Source organism: Marmota flaviventris, chromosome 6 (genome assembly GCF_047511675.1).
Source record: "Marmota flaviventris isolate mMarFla1 chromosome 6, mMarFla1.hap1, whole genome shotgun sequence".
In the NCBI taxonomy this organism is placed as follows: Eukaryota; Metazoa; Chordata; class Mammalia; order Rodentia; family Sciuridae; genus Marmota; species Marmota flaviventris.
This window is the reverse complement of record NC_092503.1, coordinates 153,339,061-153,353,692: the sequence shown is the minus strand read 5'-3', so window position 1 is coordinate 153,353,692 and position 14,632 is coordinate 153,339,061. Positions and strand designations below refer to the sequence as shown.

At 43.1% G+C, this 14,632-nt stretch overlaps 1 protein-coding gene across 6 annotated transcripts in view; it reads right to left on the bottom strand.

Moving 5' to 3' along the window:
- Cdkal1 (CDKAL1 threonylcarbamoyladenosine tRNA methylthiotransferase) overlaps nt 1–14,632 on the bottom strand; it is a 596,174-nt gene that overhangs the window by 195,225 nt on the left and 386,317 nt on the right. The gene's annotated exons all lie outside the window — the stretch shown is intronic.

The window sequence follows — 14,632 nt, the reverse complement described above, 5'->3', positions numbered from 1 at the left end:
GTGTTAGGAATCTCTGCGTTACTAAACTGGGATTGCAGCTGACTCCCTACCCAGTGGTCAAACAGCGGTTCACCTTCACGGACTTCCATTTCTGGGCTGAGCACTCGGCAGCTGTTCATTCTGGCTCAGCACCGACCGCACAGGCACTGTTGGCAGAATGGCCTCGTCCCACGTGCCCTACAGAAAACACGCTGCCCAAACGTGCTCTCTGCTTCTCAGGTGTTCACACTGAACAGGATCCCAAAACGCTTAAGGAAAATAACTGCAAAAAGACCTTATGCTCTAACAGGGTGGGGCAGGTGCACCAGCTTTAGAGGCCTTCAGTATATCTACTATGGTGACAAATGACATGCTGTCCCTTTTCATTGATTTTTTCTAGTTATATATGACATCAGGATGCATTTTTACATACTCACAAAGCATGGAATAGAATGTGCTGATTCAGTCCCCAGCACTCCCCTGTCCCTTCCCCCTCTTCCTGCTCCCTCCCTCTACTCCACTGACCTTTCTGCGATTTATTTAGGTTTTGTTTTCTATTAGTGTGGTGAATGTATTTGATGTTGGGATCCATCGCAGTGTATTCATCATGTGCATACAAAAGTTCAGAGAGATTCATTCCCCTGTTCTTCCCTAATCCATCCCTCCTTCTTCCCATTCGATCTCCATGGTCTGTTCTACTGATCTTTCCTCTATTTTAATGAAATTCTCTGCCCCTCCCCTTTTTTGTCCTTTCCTCTCACCCCATTTTGGATTACCTTCTGCATATCAGAGAAAACTTTTGACTTAATATCATTCTTCTTCTTTGCTGAGTAATACTCCATTGTGTGTGTGGTGGGGGGGAGGGGGACAGAGAGAGAAAGAGAATATCACTTTTTCTTTATCCATTCATTTAAGGGCACCTAGGTTGGTTCCATAACTTTGCTATTGTGAACTAAGCTGCTATAAACATTGATGTGGCGGCGTCACTGAAGTAGGCTGATTTAAATCCTCTGGATATATACCAAGGAGTGAGCTACCTGGATCATATGGTGGTTCCATTCCTAGTCTTTAGAGGAATCTCCATACTGCTTTCCAGAATGGCTGTACTAATTTGCAGTCCCACCAACAACGTATGAATGGACCGTTTCCCCTACATCTTTGCCCAACATTATTATTACTTGTATTCTTAATAATTGCCATGCTGACTGGGGTGAGATGAAATTTCAATATAGTTTTGATTTGCATTTCCCTAATTGCTAGAGATGGTGAACAGTTTTTTCATATATTTGTTGACTATTTGTATTTCTTTTTTGAGAAGTGTCTGTTTAGTTTTTTTGCCCATTATTAGACTGGGTGATTTGTTTTTGGTGTTAAGTTCTGAGTTCTTCGTATATCCTGGATATGAACGCCCTGTCTGAGGAGCAGGTAGCACTCCTACATTTTTCTTCAATCAGTTGCAGAGTTTCTGGTTTAATTCCCAGGTCTTTTATCTACTTTGAGTTGACTTTTGTGCAGGGTGAGAGACAGGGTCAAATTTCATTCTTCTACATATGGATTTCTGGGTTTCCCAGCACCATTTATTGAAAAGGCTTTCCTGGGCTGGGGCAGTAGCTCAGTGGTAGAGCACTTGCCTTGCACATGTGAGGCATTGGGTTCGATCCTTAACACTACATAAAAATAAACAAAATAAAGACATGCCGTCCATCTACAACAACAAAATATTTTTAAAAAGGCTTTCTGCCAATATAGATACCCACGACATTCTTCACAGAACTAAAAACACAGTTCAAAATTCATTTTGAAAAATAAGACCCCGAATAGCCACAACAACCCTCAGCAAGAAGAGCAAAGCAGGAGGCATCATAATGCAGTCCTCACGTTATACTACAGAGTTGGAGTGACAAGAACCGCATGGTACAGACGCAAGGACCAGTGGAACAGAACAGAAGGCCCAGAGGCCAACCCACATGTGGTTGTCTCATACTAGACAGAGGTGAAGTGAGAGACGACATCTTAACACTTTATAAAACAAACTTGCCCGTAGCCTCTGTGCCTTGGTTTCCTCATCTATGAAGTGGAGGTATTGATAATACCCTCCTCACAGAGCCACTGGCCTATTGTGCAAGTAAATGATGGTGATCCAGGTGTGCCTATGGAGGAAGACTGACATACAGAATCCCAACGTACTTCCCCATGGAGATAATGTGGAGTCCAGGCTCCCGAGGCTGGGGAGCACCTAGCTCTGATGAAGCATGGACGCACTCTGCTCTGAGCTGGCTGAGCGCCTGGGCAGAGGGCAGGTAGTGGTGGCACGACTGTGCACCTGCGTGTGCTCCCATCATCGGAGCTCTGACAGTGAGCAGCATGGAGACAGGGTCTATTGGAACATAAGGCCACTGATAATTCAGAGGTCCATGTCTCCAGGCTTCTAAGACACAGATGGCAGGGCCTGGAGAACTGGCTCCTCCCTGATCAACATGGCAGGGGTGCCGTCCACCTGACCGGCTCATTTCACAAACTCAATGTCTGCTATGTTCTCTTAATATACTAAGGAGGGAAAATAAATAATTGAATGGAAACAATCTTGTTTTAAAGAACTGTCCTATATGTGGGTATGTTCAAATTAATCACCATATTTTACCTGGTTTTGAATATTTACACTACTGGCTACCAAAGTCCTCAGGACGTGAAAGTATAACGTGTAATACTTGGTCAGATTCCTTTACACTCACACTGACGACTATCATGAGAAGGCCCTGCTCTCCTGTAGTTCACAATGCTGAGCTCTGTGCTTCTATACTGGTTTAAGGTCATCTAAGACACTTCGTTAAGAAAAAAAAAAAAAAAAAAAAGCCAGGCATGGTGGCACCCACATGGAATCCCAGCAACTGGGGAGGCCAAGGCAGAAGGATCACAAGTTCAAGGCCAGACTTGCCAATTTGGTGAGACCATGTTAAATTGAAAAAGGGCTGAGGGCATTAGCTCACTGGTGCCCACAAAGACAAATACCAAACCAAAAAATAATTGGTTCTTTTAAAATGAGAAGAATGAGATATAGATGATATTATGTGGGTTTTAAAATTCCTGTTTTGGGCAAAATATATATAACACTTAAAATTTCAACTATGTTTAAGTGAACAGTTCAGTGACATTAGGGACAGTAAAACCCGTACAGCCATCACCCTCTAAGCATCTGCAGAACATTTTCACCCTCCCAATCTGAAACTCGATGCACACTAACTGTCGCTCCCACTCCCAGCACCCCGTCCCTGGCAAGCCCCCATCCACCTGCTACCTCTGAAGCAGACCATTCAAGGTGCCTCAGAGCAGCGGCACACAGACTTTGTGCTCTGGTGCCTGGCTGACTCCGCTGAGCATGTTTCCAAGGCCCCTTCCTGCTGTGGAAATGTCATGTGACTGGTTTTCTATCTGTTTTTGTTCAGACAGCTGGAAGCTCACGGCTCCGTGCCCTAGCTCACCGCAGTCTCCACGTCTCTCTGCCGCAGTCGCACCACACACCTTCACACCCAGGGCAGAACTTGCTTATCTTTACTTCTCTGTCTGCTTCTCAGTGCTGGCACGCACCCTTGAGCTACAGCAGGAGCGACAAGATGACACCATCATGCAGCATGCACCATGATTTCCAGCCAGTCCTGCAACACGCCCAGGGAACAGTGGAGAAGGCAGCACCCGTGTTCTCCAGAGGTCCTGTTTCTAGAGTCACCTTCAACAGCCGCAAAGTCACACAAGTCCAGACAGAACAGGACCCGAGGCATATTTCATCCATCACTTAATTATATCATTATAACAGCCATTAAGTGAATCACCAGGACCTGCATTTACACTCGGAGATTTAATAATAAATTACCACTAAAAGCATCAGAAAGGGGAGGAGAAAGCCTCAGAAGGGAAATTCCTTTACCTCCAGAATGGACAGGATTGGAGGCGTGAACAGTCTAATCTACAGTTGACCTGTAACTTCATCGTAATAGGAAATTCACTTTTAAACTCTAAAGGGTTCACATCTTCAGGATATGCGGTAAAGCATATCCCGTTTAATGAGCTTTCTCAGACCTGGGCACGCGGGCGCCCCTCCCCCACACCTCTCCAGCTCAGCATCAGCCAATCTTTCTGCACATCAACACACATCGCACGACTTCATGCTAATGCCAAAAGGCTGAAAGTTGTGGTTGTACACACAATTTATTTTCAACTGACATCATTAGCATTTTATCTTATTTTAAAATTATTACTCTGCTCCGATAAGACCAAGGCCAAGAAAGCTCTTGTATCATGATTGTAGGGGCAGCTGCCCAAATCTACATCAAAGTTAAAATTCATGAAACTGAACACATACCAAAAAGTTATCAGTACTGTATTAGCTTAAGACAACAAAGAAAAAAGCTAACAGCAAACTGTTGTGATCCAAATGCTGTCTATAACATGAATAGATACACTTTCCAAAAAGAGGCACAATCCACCTAGAATTGCCTTTCTTCCCATTTAAAAGAAAGATTGAGTATGTGAAACACTAAAAGAACAAACTGACAGCTGATCAATTTAATGGGGAAAAGGCAGTTAAACAATCCGCTGAGATAGTTCTATTGGCTTCTCTAAAACATGACATAAATAATTAAGGAGTCTAATGGAAAGGCAGATGCTAAAGGTTCACTTTAAGATCCTTGATGTATCTATGGTCTGATTATCCAAACTGAAGGTTACCTTAGGTAACTGTACCGTCTTGCTGAATGGCCTAGTGATTTAACTGCTTTAGTTGTGAGTGACATGGTATATACGTGGTGTGGTATGTACGCAGCTAAGCAAGACTTGTGGAACATCAAACCGTCTTTCTAGGATTTGGGATGAAAAGCTCATAACACGCCCCTCTACACTGTATGAGCAGATGAATGAATACGTAATCGCCTCCTGCTCAATATCAGGCGCTCTGCAGGTAGCTCCGTGTATCTCCTCCAGCTCCTCACCATGCAGGAGCAGTGCTCAACAGGCACTTCTGGGATTTCTTTGGCGATTGTATTACTGTTTGCCAAGGACTCTGTAGAAGTAGTGGGATCCCATCTGTGCTCCATCTCTGGGGTGCAGTCTACTCCCCCACACTCAGGAGTAGCATGTGACTTGCCATGCCAATAAAATAGGGAGAGAAATTGCATATGTACGTTACGCCAGTGCTTTTCTCTTTCCCCCTTCTAAATTGTGGAGAGAAGACAACTTGGATGTAGATAATCCATCCATGATGGATGTCCAGCCTGAGCAAGAATTTTTGGTTGATATAAGCCACTGAGTTTTAGGGGTCATTTATTAACAACAGTTACCTTTACTGGCTCTGATAACTCACATTAAACGTCAACTTGATTGGGCTAAGGGATGCCCAGATAATTGGTGATTTTTTATTTCTGGGTGTCTGTGAGGGTGTTTCCAGGAGGGACTACCATTCAGATCAGCAGACAGAGTAAAAGATGCTCTCCCCTCGACAGTGGGGGTGGACGTCATCTAATCCATGGATGACCCAAATGGAACAAAACAGCAGAGGAAAGGGGGATTCTCTCCAGAGATGAGACTGCCATCTTCTCTTACTCTGGACACAGGTACTCCTGGTACCTCGGCTTTCGGTTATTTGGACTTACACCAGTGAATCCCTTGGTTGTTAAGTCATCTGACTCAGGGTCAGCTACACCACTGGCTTTCCTAGTCCCCCAGTAAGCAAATGGCAGTCTCTCACTGTGACAAGCTAATTCCCATAATAAACTTTCCCACCCGTCCGTCTACCTACCCACCCACCCACCTGTGTGCATGTGCCGTGTGTGTGTATATACATACATGTATAATATGCATCTCTGGAGAACCCCAATTAATTGTTTTATGGATGGAATGACACATCTCATCTTACAGATCAAAAAAAAAAAAAAGCATTTAGAGACTGTTCAAATTCAATGTCTATAATTAACAGGAGGAGACTCAGTGGATTCAGAACTGAAGCCTGTCCAGGGAAGGTCCTTTTTCCTAACAGACTTTCAGTAAGTCCTAGAATGGAAAAGAACTTCATTTACCAAGGTACAATGGGGGAGGGAAAGCAGGAATTCTGTTAGATGGGCAGCCAAGGTTTCACCCATGGGAGAGCTCAATTTTGAATCATAAACAAAACATTTTCTAGGCAAACAGCAAGAGGTAAGACATGTGAACTGGCAGAAATGAAAACAGAGGCCAGAGTTCAGCAGCTCCAGGTCAACTGTTCATAGGAAATTCTGATCCCACCCCCCCAAACCTAACCATAAACACCAAAAGACCAGTCTGAGTTTTTTGTCCTCATCCTCATGATGCAATGAAATTAAACCACTCAACTATAAACAAATCAACTTACCAGTTTTTTGTTTTTTTAAATCATGACTGATCATCCTGAAAAAAGGTCCAAGTTGCCCTCCTTTATGCCCAATAAACTGTTCTGTGACTGACATGAAATGGAGACTGCAGGCCACTTTTTGGTTTGCGGTTTCCCAGTTCACAACTGTTATTCTGTATGTAAAACAAATGCTTAAGATCCTAAATTGATGTGACCTTAATTTTGACAAATATATATGTTCTGTTATATGTTACATAAAATGTTTATTTAAAATTATTGTATGTTATATTTTATAAAGTAGCCCAGTGACATGCAATTTTTTTAGACTTCTATTAATCACTTATCTTGTACATTTGGAAAAAAAAAAAGCCCACGGGGAGTAGTTAATGATTCTCTATGTATTTACTCTTGTAGTAAATGCACTTTTGTTTGAAATCATTCTAAAGAGAAATTTGTCCATTTGATGGTTGGGCTTATAGGATTTTACAGGGCTAAACTTGTTACATTCCTTTAGAAAAGGATGCATAACCAGTGCACATAATATAACAGGAAAACATTAAAAAATAAATGATTTCCCATAATATAAAAGAAATGCCATATTCCTGTTAAGATGTTTGAAAACCAAAGATAGAAGAAACGCTAATTATCGCCCCCTGCTCCCCCTAAAAAAAGATTATTAAAAGAAAAATTCATTACTCTTACATCATCTTGAAAAAACTAAATTATAAAAATGTATCTGATTCTATCGAGTGGGCTTGGGGAATGTGAAATGATTTTCAAAGACCAAAATATTAAGCTAACAATATTTCTTGACAATTCATCCTCAGGGATGAGCTCTATTTCTTCAAAAGTAGAGAAAGAAAACCTTCCTTCTAAACAGGGTCCAAATCACCCAGGCACTTACCCCCGGGGGGCTCCCAAGCTTGCACATTAGCATAACAGGAGGGAGAAATCCGTTATGAAAACACACAGAGAGGCTGTGGGATCAGCAAAACACCTCCCACCAGTGCTGGGGTTCTGCACATCGGAGAAAGGCAGTCCCTGGAGCTCGGAGGTGAGGATGGAAAGAACAGACAGACCTGAAAGGAAGGGCTTGTGGGAGAAGAGCTGAACAACGAAGAGGAAAGAGAAAGGACGAAGGAGGGCCCGCAGCAGGCCCCCTCCCCAATCCCCCTAATGCAAGCAAGGCTGAAACCCGGGACCCCGAGAAGTCATTTAGATGGAGGACCACTGAGGAACAAGAAGGCCGTCCCTTCCAAATAGTAGTGACCTGGGGCTCAGGAAGCAGGCTGTCATGTGAGACACCTCCACAGGCTGGGTGCTTTGAACTAAGGGACAGGGGCTGCGTGAGGAGCAGGGTCTCTAACAGGCCCTGGTTACTCCCCCCAACCACAGGGTAGGGCTCTCTGGAGTTCCTGGTCTGAAGGAAATTCTTCCAAAAGTGCTATGGCCTTGGTCTCCATCCCTAAAACCTCATCTCCCAGGGAAACCCAGTCACCAGGGAAGAGAAGAGAGAGTGTCCCGGAGTCCCTGAGGAGCCAGGGCCGACTTTTCATCCCTTCTTCCGGGGGCGAGGCAGAAGAACCACCAGAGAGACTGTATCTGTGCAATGAGACGTCTGTCCCCAGGTGCTTTCCCCTAACTTGTCACCACCTACCCCAGAGCCCTGAGGGAACCGGGTACAGGCCGTGGCCTGTTACTGGCCTCCTAACCCCACTGAAGACCACTGGACAAGAACAGCAGTGTACCAGTAATACTAGCGCTTCGCACCTGTGTTAGTCTGTTACCTGTGGCTGTCCTCGAACGCCAAAGCTGGGTGATTCACGGTAAGGCCACAGCAGGAACACCACAGGGCTCGCCTCTACAACAGAGCCCCTCTCAGGGAGCCCTCTGCTCCACTCTCCCATGAATGGAGGAACCAAGTGCCTCAGTCACCTCCCGAAGCTCCTCCTCTCAAGACCAAGTTCCCAACACCTTACACCTGAGGGGCAAATTCAAGGATGACCAATCCTATGTGCTGGACGCTGTTCCGAGTTTCATTCAGTAGCCACTGAGGCTCTAGGACACCCCTGGGAGGTTGCATCTTACTCATGTAAGACTCAGCAAGTCCGTCACAGGCCCAGAGCACAATGGTGGGGCTAGAATGTAAACGTCTTCCTTCCCTGCCACTGCCGGAGCAGATGGGTCTCCGAAAGTATACCTCCTATGGACGGATCCATCTGTGGTCCTTCCTAACCCTGTAATAATTCTTGAAAAATAGATGAACTAATTTGCACAAAAGTATTAACAACAAACCATTTCTGAGAGTTGGGGAGGAAGGAAACATTGGAGAGCAGTCTTCACAAAATGAGATAAAATGCAGATGTTCCTCAGCTAACACTGGGTTATATCCCAGTGAGCACATCACAGAAAATATCAGAAGTAAAAACTGCACCTAACAGTCTACCCAACATCCTAGCACATCAAACACACGCTTGAAAGTGGTGGGCAAGGCCAACCTTTACTTCTGGGTGGCGAGAAAGCTAGGAATGGGGTTAGGGGGCGCACCTGAGTGGGCAGTCCACCTGCTTTTATCTCAAACCTAAGGCAGGGCTGCCCTTCACTCTGATTGGAGGAGTTCAGGTGATGACCTAGAGGAATGGATAAAGGCCAATTTTATAATTAGAGCAGGAAAAAGAAAAGTGCTACAAGTGATTCAATTAAGGCTGAACACTGACCATGAACCACCAGGTTCTCTATTTCTCCCACACAGCATCTGGGCACTCTCCAGTTGCAGGCCTGGGAGTGCTACAGCCTGGGCTGTCACCCCAAGAGAGTATCACAGGGCACACCATATAGCCCAGTAAAGAATCAAAATTCAAATCTAAAGTACAGTTTGTACTCAGTGCTTGTTGCTTTTGTACCTTTGTAAAGTTGAAAATCATGCATGAATCCATCATAAATCAGGAATTGTATGTACGTGTGCATATATTTATATACCATATAATATACATTAAATGTAGTTTCCAACTTTTACAATCTGCAAAATTTCCTTTGGTCAGTGTATCAGTCCATATTATAACAAAATTTCTGAACACTTTGTTAAAAAAAAAAAAAAAAAAAGAGGTTCTGGCTTACAAACAGAAAATCCAAGGGCCACATCCGGTGATGGCCCTTGTGTGAGCACAGTCCAAGGTGATTCTAGGCATCACACGACAAGAGACCGGAGTGCACGTGTGTTCTGGTCTCTCCCCCTCTCCTTTAAAGGAGGCCCCACCACTACACACCCTAGATAAAGTAGTTTCTGCCCTGTTAACGCCCCACTACTGGGACTAAGTTTCAACACAGGAACTCTTGGGGGACATACCTAAGTCCCATCCAAGCCATAGCATTCAGTTTCATCAGAAATGTGTGGATACTTCAAGTATTTCAAATGCTTAAACTAAATGGCTTTTACCTGAAATTAGGTGACAAGTTCATGAGAATCTTTTGCTATTGAACAACATGAATTTTAAGTATAAATTAATAAAGAGGAATATAATGTTTTATAGGGCAACAATGAGCAACATATCTTCTCCCCGTTTCTACAACGTTGTCACTTGGTAAAACTGCCTTCCCACGTCAGCTCTTTAATTGGAACTAAAATGTATGCATTTCCAGTTAGTACGTGCCAGGCCAGCTTGTCTCAAAACACCTTGTCAGATCGTTTTCTGAGATCCGAACCTGCTGCTTTTTAAACACTTGGGCTTCAAAGATAAAAATCAGACAGCTCTTCTAGCATGAGCAGAAAAACCAGGAGAAAGTCCCATTCCATGAGCCAAATTCACTTTTTTAAGACTTAAGCCTTTACAACAGTTATTTTTTTAATCAAATGAAAATTGTAATTTCATGCAATTAAAATACACTTCTTCAGTTGAGAGGGAGAAAGGAAGACTTTTATTTTCCTCTTTTCTGTCATTCTGTAGCCTCTACAAATATAAATATCTAATGCACCCTTTGGCAAGGTTCTGCCTAGTGGTAACAGAAGCAGTCATTTGATCACAAGCATTTGGAGATTAAAGTTCACCACTGTTGTGGTTTGGATATAAAGTATCCCCCAAAAGCTCCCAATTTAGTGCAGGGAATGTTCAGAGATGAGATAATTCCAATATGAGAGCTGTAACCTAGTCAGTGGATTGATCCATCTGATAAGACTGCTGTGCTGGGAGCTAACTGTAGGCAGGTGGGGTGTGGCTAGAGGAGGTGGGTCGCTGGGGGTGTACCCTTGGGGACTGTATCTTGTCCCTCCTCCTCTGTCTCTCACCTTCCCTGCTTCAAGAGCTGAGCAGCTTTCCGTCACCATCACCGTCACCGTCACCGTCACCGTGTGCTCCCGCTAGGATGCTGTGCCTCGTCTTAGGCCCACAGCAATGGACCAAGCACTGAACCTCTGAAACCAGGAGCCAAGATAAACCTTTCTTCCGGAGCTGTTTTTGTTGAGTAATTTTGTCAGAGAAACAAAAAGCTAACTGATATAAAAATTTAGATAACTGAGCTTAATTTGCAAAGTTCTCTCCAGTTCTTTCCAATGACCAAATATTTCCAGTGATCAAATGCACTCTAAATACATAATATCAATGCACTCTACTTATCTTACGGATTGGATAAACACAGCAAATCACAATGGAGATTTAACATAGTGTAGTAGACACCAAGAATTTCCTTCTACATTAGGTGAGAAAAAGTGATTGCCAAATTAAACAATCTGGCTTTTAATATTTTAAAAGATGGCAGGAGTCTGAGAATACAGAAGACAGAGTAACAAGAAATAACAGAACGTGTGACGCGCTGCAGCGAACCAGGACGGAGACGGGGGAGAACCACAGGTAGTTTTCTGTGTGTGCAGAAGATGACTTTTGTCCCTTCCTCAGACGCCTTTAGATCACTCTCCGTGGAATTCACCCATGTGCACAGTTCACCAGAGGAAAACGTGGCCACTGCTTAACAAGGGTGTCCCTGGAGGAATGGTGCCAAGCAGTGGGAGAGCACGTCCCAGATGAACAAATCCACACCAGGGACGGGTCCACCTGAGCCAAAGGAACACGTGGACACACTGTCAGCTAAGTGCAGGGAGGCAAAGCCAGCTGTGACACCTGACACAGCTCACCAGAACTGGGGCGAGTGGGAGATTCACATTTGGGTGTTTGGCTTTATTTTTTTTTTCTTAATAAACTAGTAACTGGATTTCCGTCATCACAGAGGGGGAATGTGGACTGTCTGCCCAGAAAAGCTGCTGGCTGCAGAGAGACAGGGTAAAAAGGACACAGTGTGGGTGGCAATTAGGCCACAGAGGGGGCCACCCGAGCCCTTCAGAGAGCACACACCAAGCTGAGGGTAGGGCTACGTGACCTGTTTGCCCAGCTAGAGTGTGGTCTTACTTTGGGTCCCACCCCTTCTTCCTTCCTTTTGGGATACGAATATTCACTCTGTGTGCTGTATATTGGATATATAGCTTCCTTTTGATTTTTTTTTTTTGGGTACCATGGATTGAAACTCAGGGGTGCTTAACCACTAAGCCACATCGACAGCCCTTTTTTATATTTTATTTTGGGACAGGGTCTTGCTGAGTTTCTCAGGGCCTTGGTAAGTTGCTGAGAACTGACTTTGAAACTCACAATCCTCCTGACCAACTAGATTACAGGCATGTGCCACCTGGCCCTCCTTTTGATCTGTACAGGTGCTCACAAGAGTTTGCCTAGAGCCTCAGGTGAGATTTTGGACTTGAAGTTTCGGAAAGTGATAGAACTTTCAAAACTATGGGATTCTTAGAGATAAGATAAATACATTTTGCATTGTGAGACGAACATGAGTTTTGAGGGGTCAAGTGGAGAATGTCATGGTTTGGATATGAGGTATCCCCCAAAGCTCCTGTTAATGCACCAATGTTCGGAGATGAAATCATTGGATTATCAGAGTTGTGCCCAGTCACAGCTTAAATGAGTGGGAGGTAACGACATACAGCTGGGGTGTGGCTGGAGGCTCACTGGAGGTGTGCCCTGGAAGGGTGCATCCTCCGGGTCACCCCCTCCTGGTTCTCTCTTGCTATGAGGGGAGCAGCTTTCCTTGGCTGGGCCCTTCCTCCTTGATGTGCCGACTCCTCTTAGGCCTACAGAAGTTGAGTCAGGCACCTCTGAATTCAAGAGGCCCAAATAAACTTTTCTTCCTCTAAGTTGTTCTTGTTGGCTGTTTTGGTCACAGAGACAAAAATAAAGCTAAATAAAACAAAGACAAATAATGAATATTACAAAGTATATACAGAGCCTGAAAAGAAAACCCTTTTTAGGGTAGATAAGATGCATGATCAACTAACAAGATAAATCACTCAAAGAGGGAAGGATACTATTCAAATACCATGCTAGTACCTAATCTTCTTTTAAATTTCCTGTGCAAAATAGAAGACTTTCAAAATAAATAAAAATTGTTTCTTAAAAAAAATTTTAAAAACCTTACATTCACTAGCCATTTCACTCTTGATGTCCTTAGACCAATTATAAAGTTATAATCAATTCATCTTTTTCACTGAACATTAAAATATGCAACATGAGAAATTCCTGCAGTCCATTTCCAAGCAGATATACTGTGTGTCATCACTTGGTAATAAAACTATTAGGCTGTAACACTAAAAGAGCATGAGAACACCGTGGTTTTAAATACAGCTCTACTTCACAGAATCTGTATGCCTAACCTCTGCTTTCTGCTTATGTATTCATAGTACTTTGCATTGCTAAAAATAATCATACATTTCTGCAGGAAGAAAGAGCATAATACCAAACCCCACTTAGTCTCATGTGGATGTAATGAGGGAATCAGATTTTAAAATGGTAAGACTGTGACAGGAAATGTCTACCTTCAATCAGCACAGAAACAGCTAACGAGCTTTTCTGTACGCCACAGCACCTCCTGAGAACTTTAAGGAAAAGGCCCACCACATGTGAAGCCCTGTCAATGAAGGGTCTGAAGAGTCGCACTTGTAAGCGTCTCAAGCTGACTTTGACAACCCTGACCAACGTGGAACCTTCGCAACGTTACAAGTGGACTGTCCCTGAGGATTCCCACTATGCGTAGCTGAGGGGCCACATCTGTGACACATTACAGAACCAAAGAAGTTGCCATGAAGTTTTTAGTGTTTTTTTTTTTCCAAAAACACACAATTTTTAATTTAGATACCCAATATCATCTCAGTAATCTAAAATTTTAGATTCACTTTCATGACTTCAAATCATGTATTTATCTTTTTTCTTCAGTCAGCGAAATTTAATTAGATTAATTTTTAATTAGATATGTAAGGAAACGGAACACATGGATTTTTTAAAATCATAGAATAAAGAATCCATGTGTTCTGTTTCCTTACATATCTAATTGACAGAAACTGAACAGAAGCTAAGAGATCACATGGACCAGACTCCTGTCCATCATGCCTATGTTCAAACAAAAAAATTAAGATCTAAAGGGGTCAGCAGCTGACACAAAACTTGCCTAAGCCTCAAAGTTACAGAGTGCAAGAAGCAGAGTTAGAAACCAGTGGTTTCAGATCTTCCGCACAGTGCTCTTGAAGACAATGTGCACCTTTTAATTATAGATTTAAGTAAATTGCACTGACATGTATTCTTTTTATTTATTTATTTATTTATTTATTTTTAATTTTTTATTGTTGGCTGTTCAAAACATTACATAGTTCTTGATATATCATATTTCACACTTTGATTCAAGTGGGTTATGAGCTCCCATTTTTACCCCATATACAGATTGCAGAATTACATCAGTTACACATCCATTGATTTACATATTGCCATACTAGTGTCTGTTGTGTTCTGCTGCCTTTCCTATCCTCTACTACCCCCCCTCCCCTCCCCTCTTCTCTCTCTGCCCCCTCTACTGACATTCATTTGTCCCCCTTGTATTATTTTTCCCTTTCCCCTCACTTCCTCTTGTATGTACTTTTGTATAACTCTGAGGGTCTCCTTCCATTTCCATGCAATTTCCCTTCTCTCTCCCTTTCCCTCCCACCTCTCATCCCTGTTTAATATTAATCATCTTCTCATGCTCTTTGACCCTACTCTGTTCTTAGTTACTCTCCTTATATCAAAGAAGACATTTGGCATTTGTTTTTTAGGGATTGGCTAGCTTCACTTAGCATAATCTGCTCTAATGCCATCCATTTCCCTGTAAATTCTATGATTTTGTCATTTTTTAATGCAGAGTAATACTCCATTGTGTATAAATGCCACATTTTTTTTATCCATTCATCTATTGAAGGGCATCTAGGTTGGTTCCACAGTC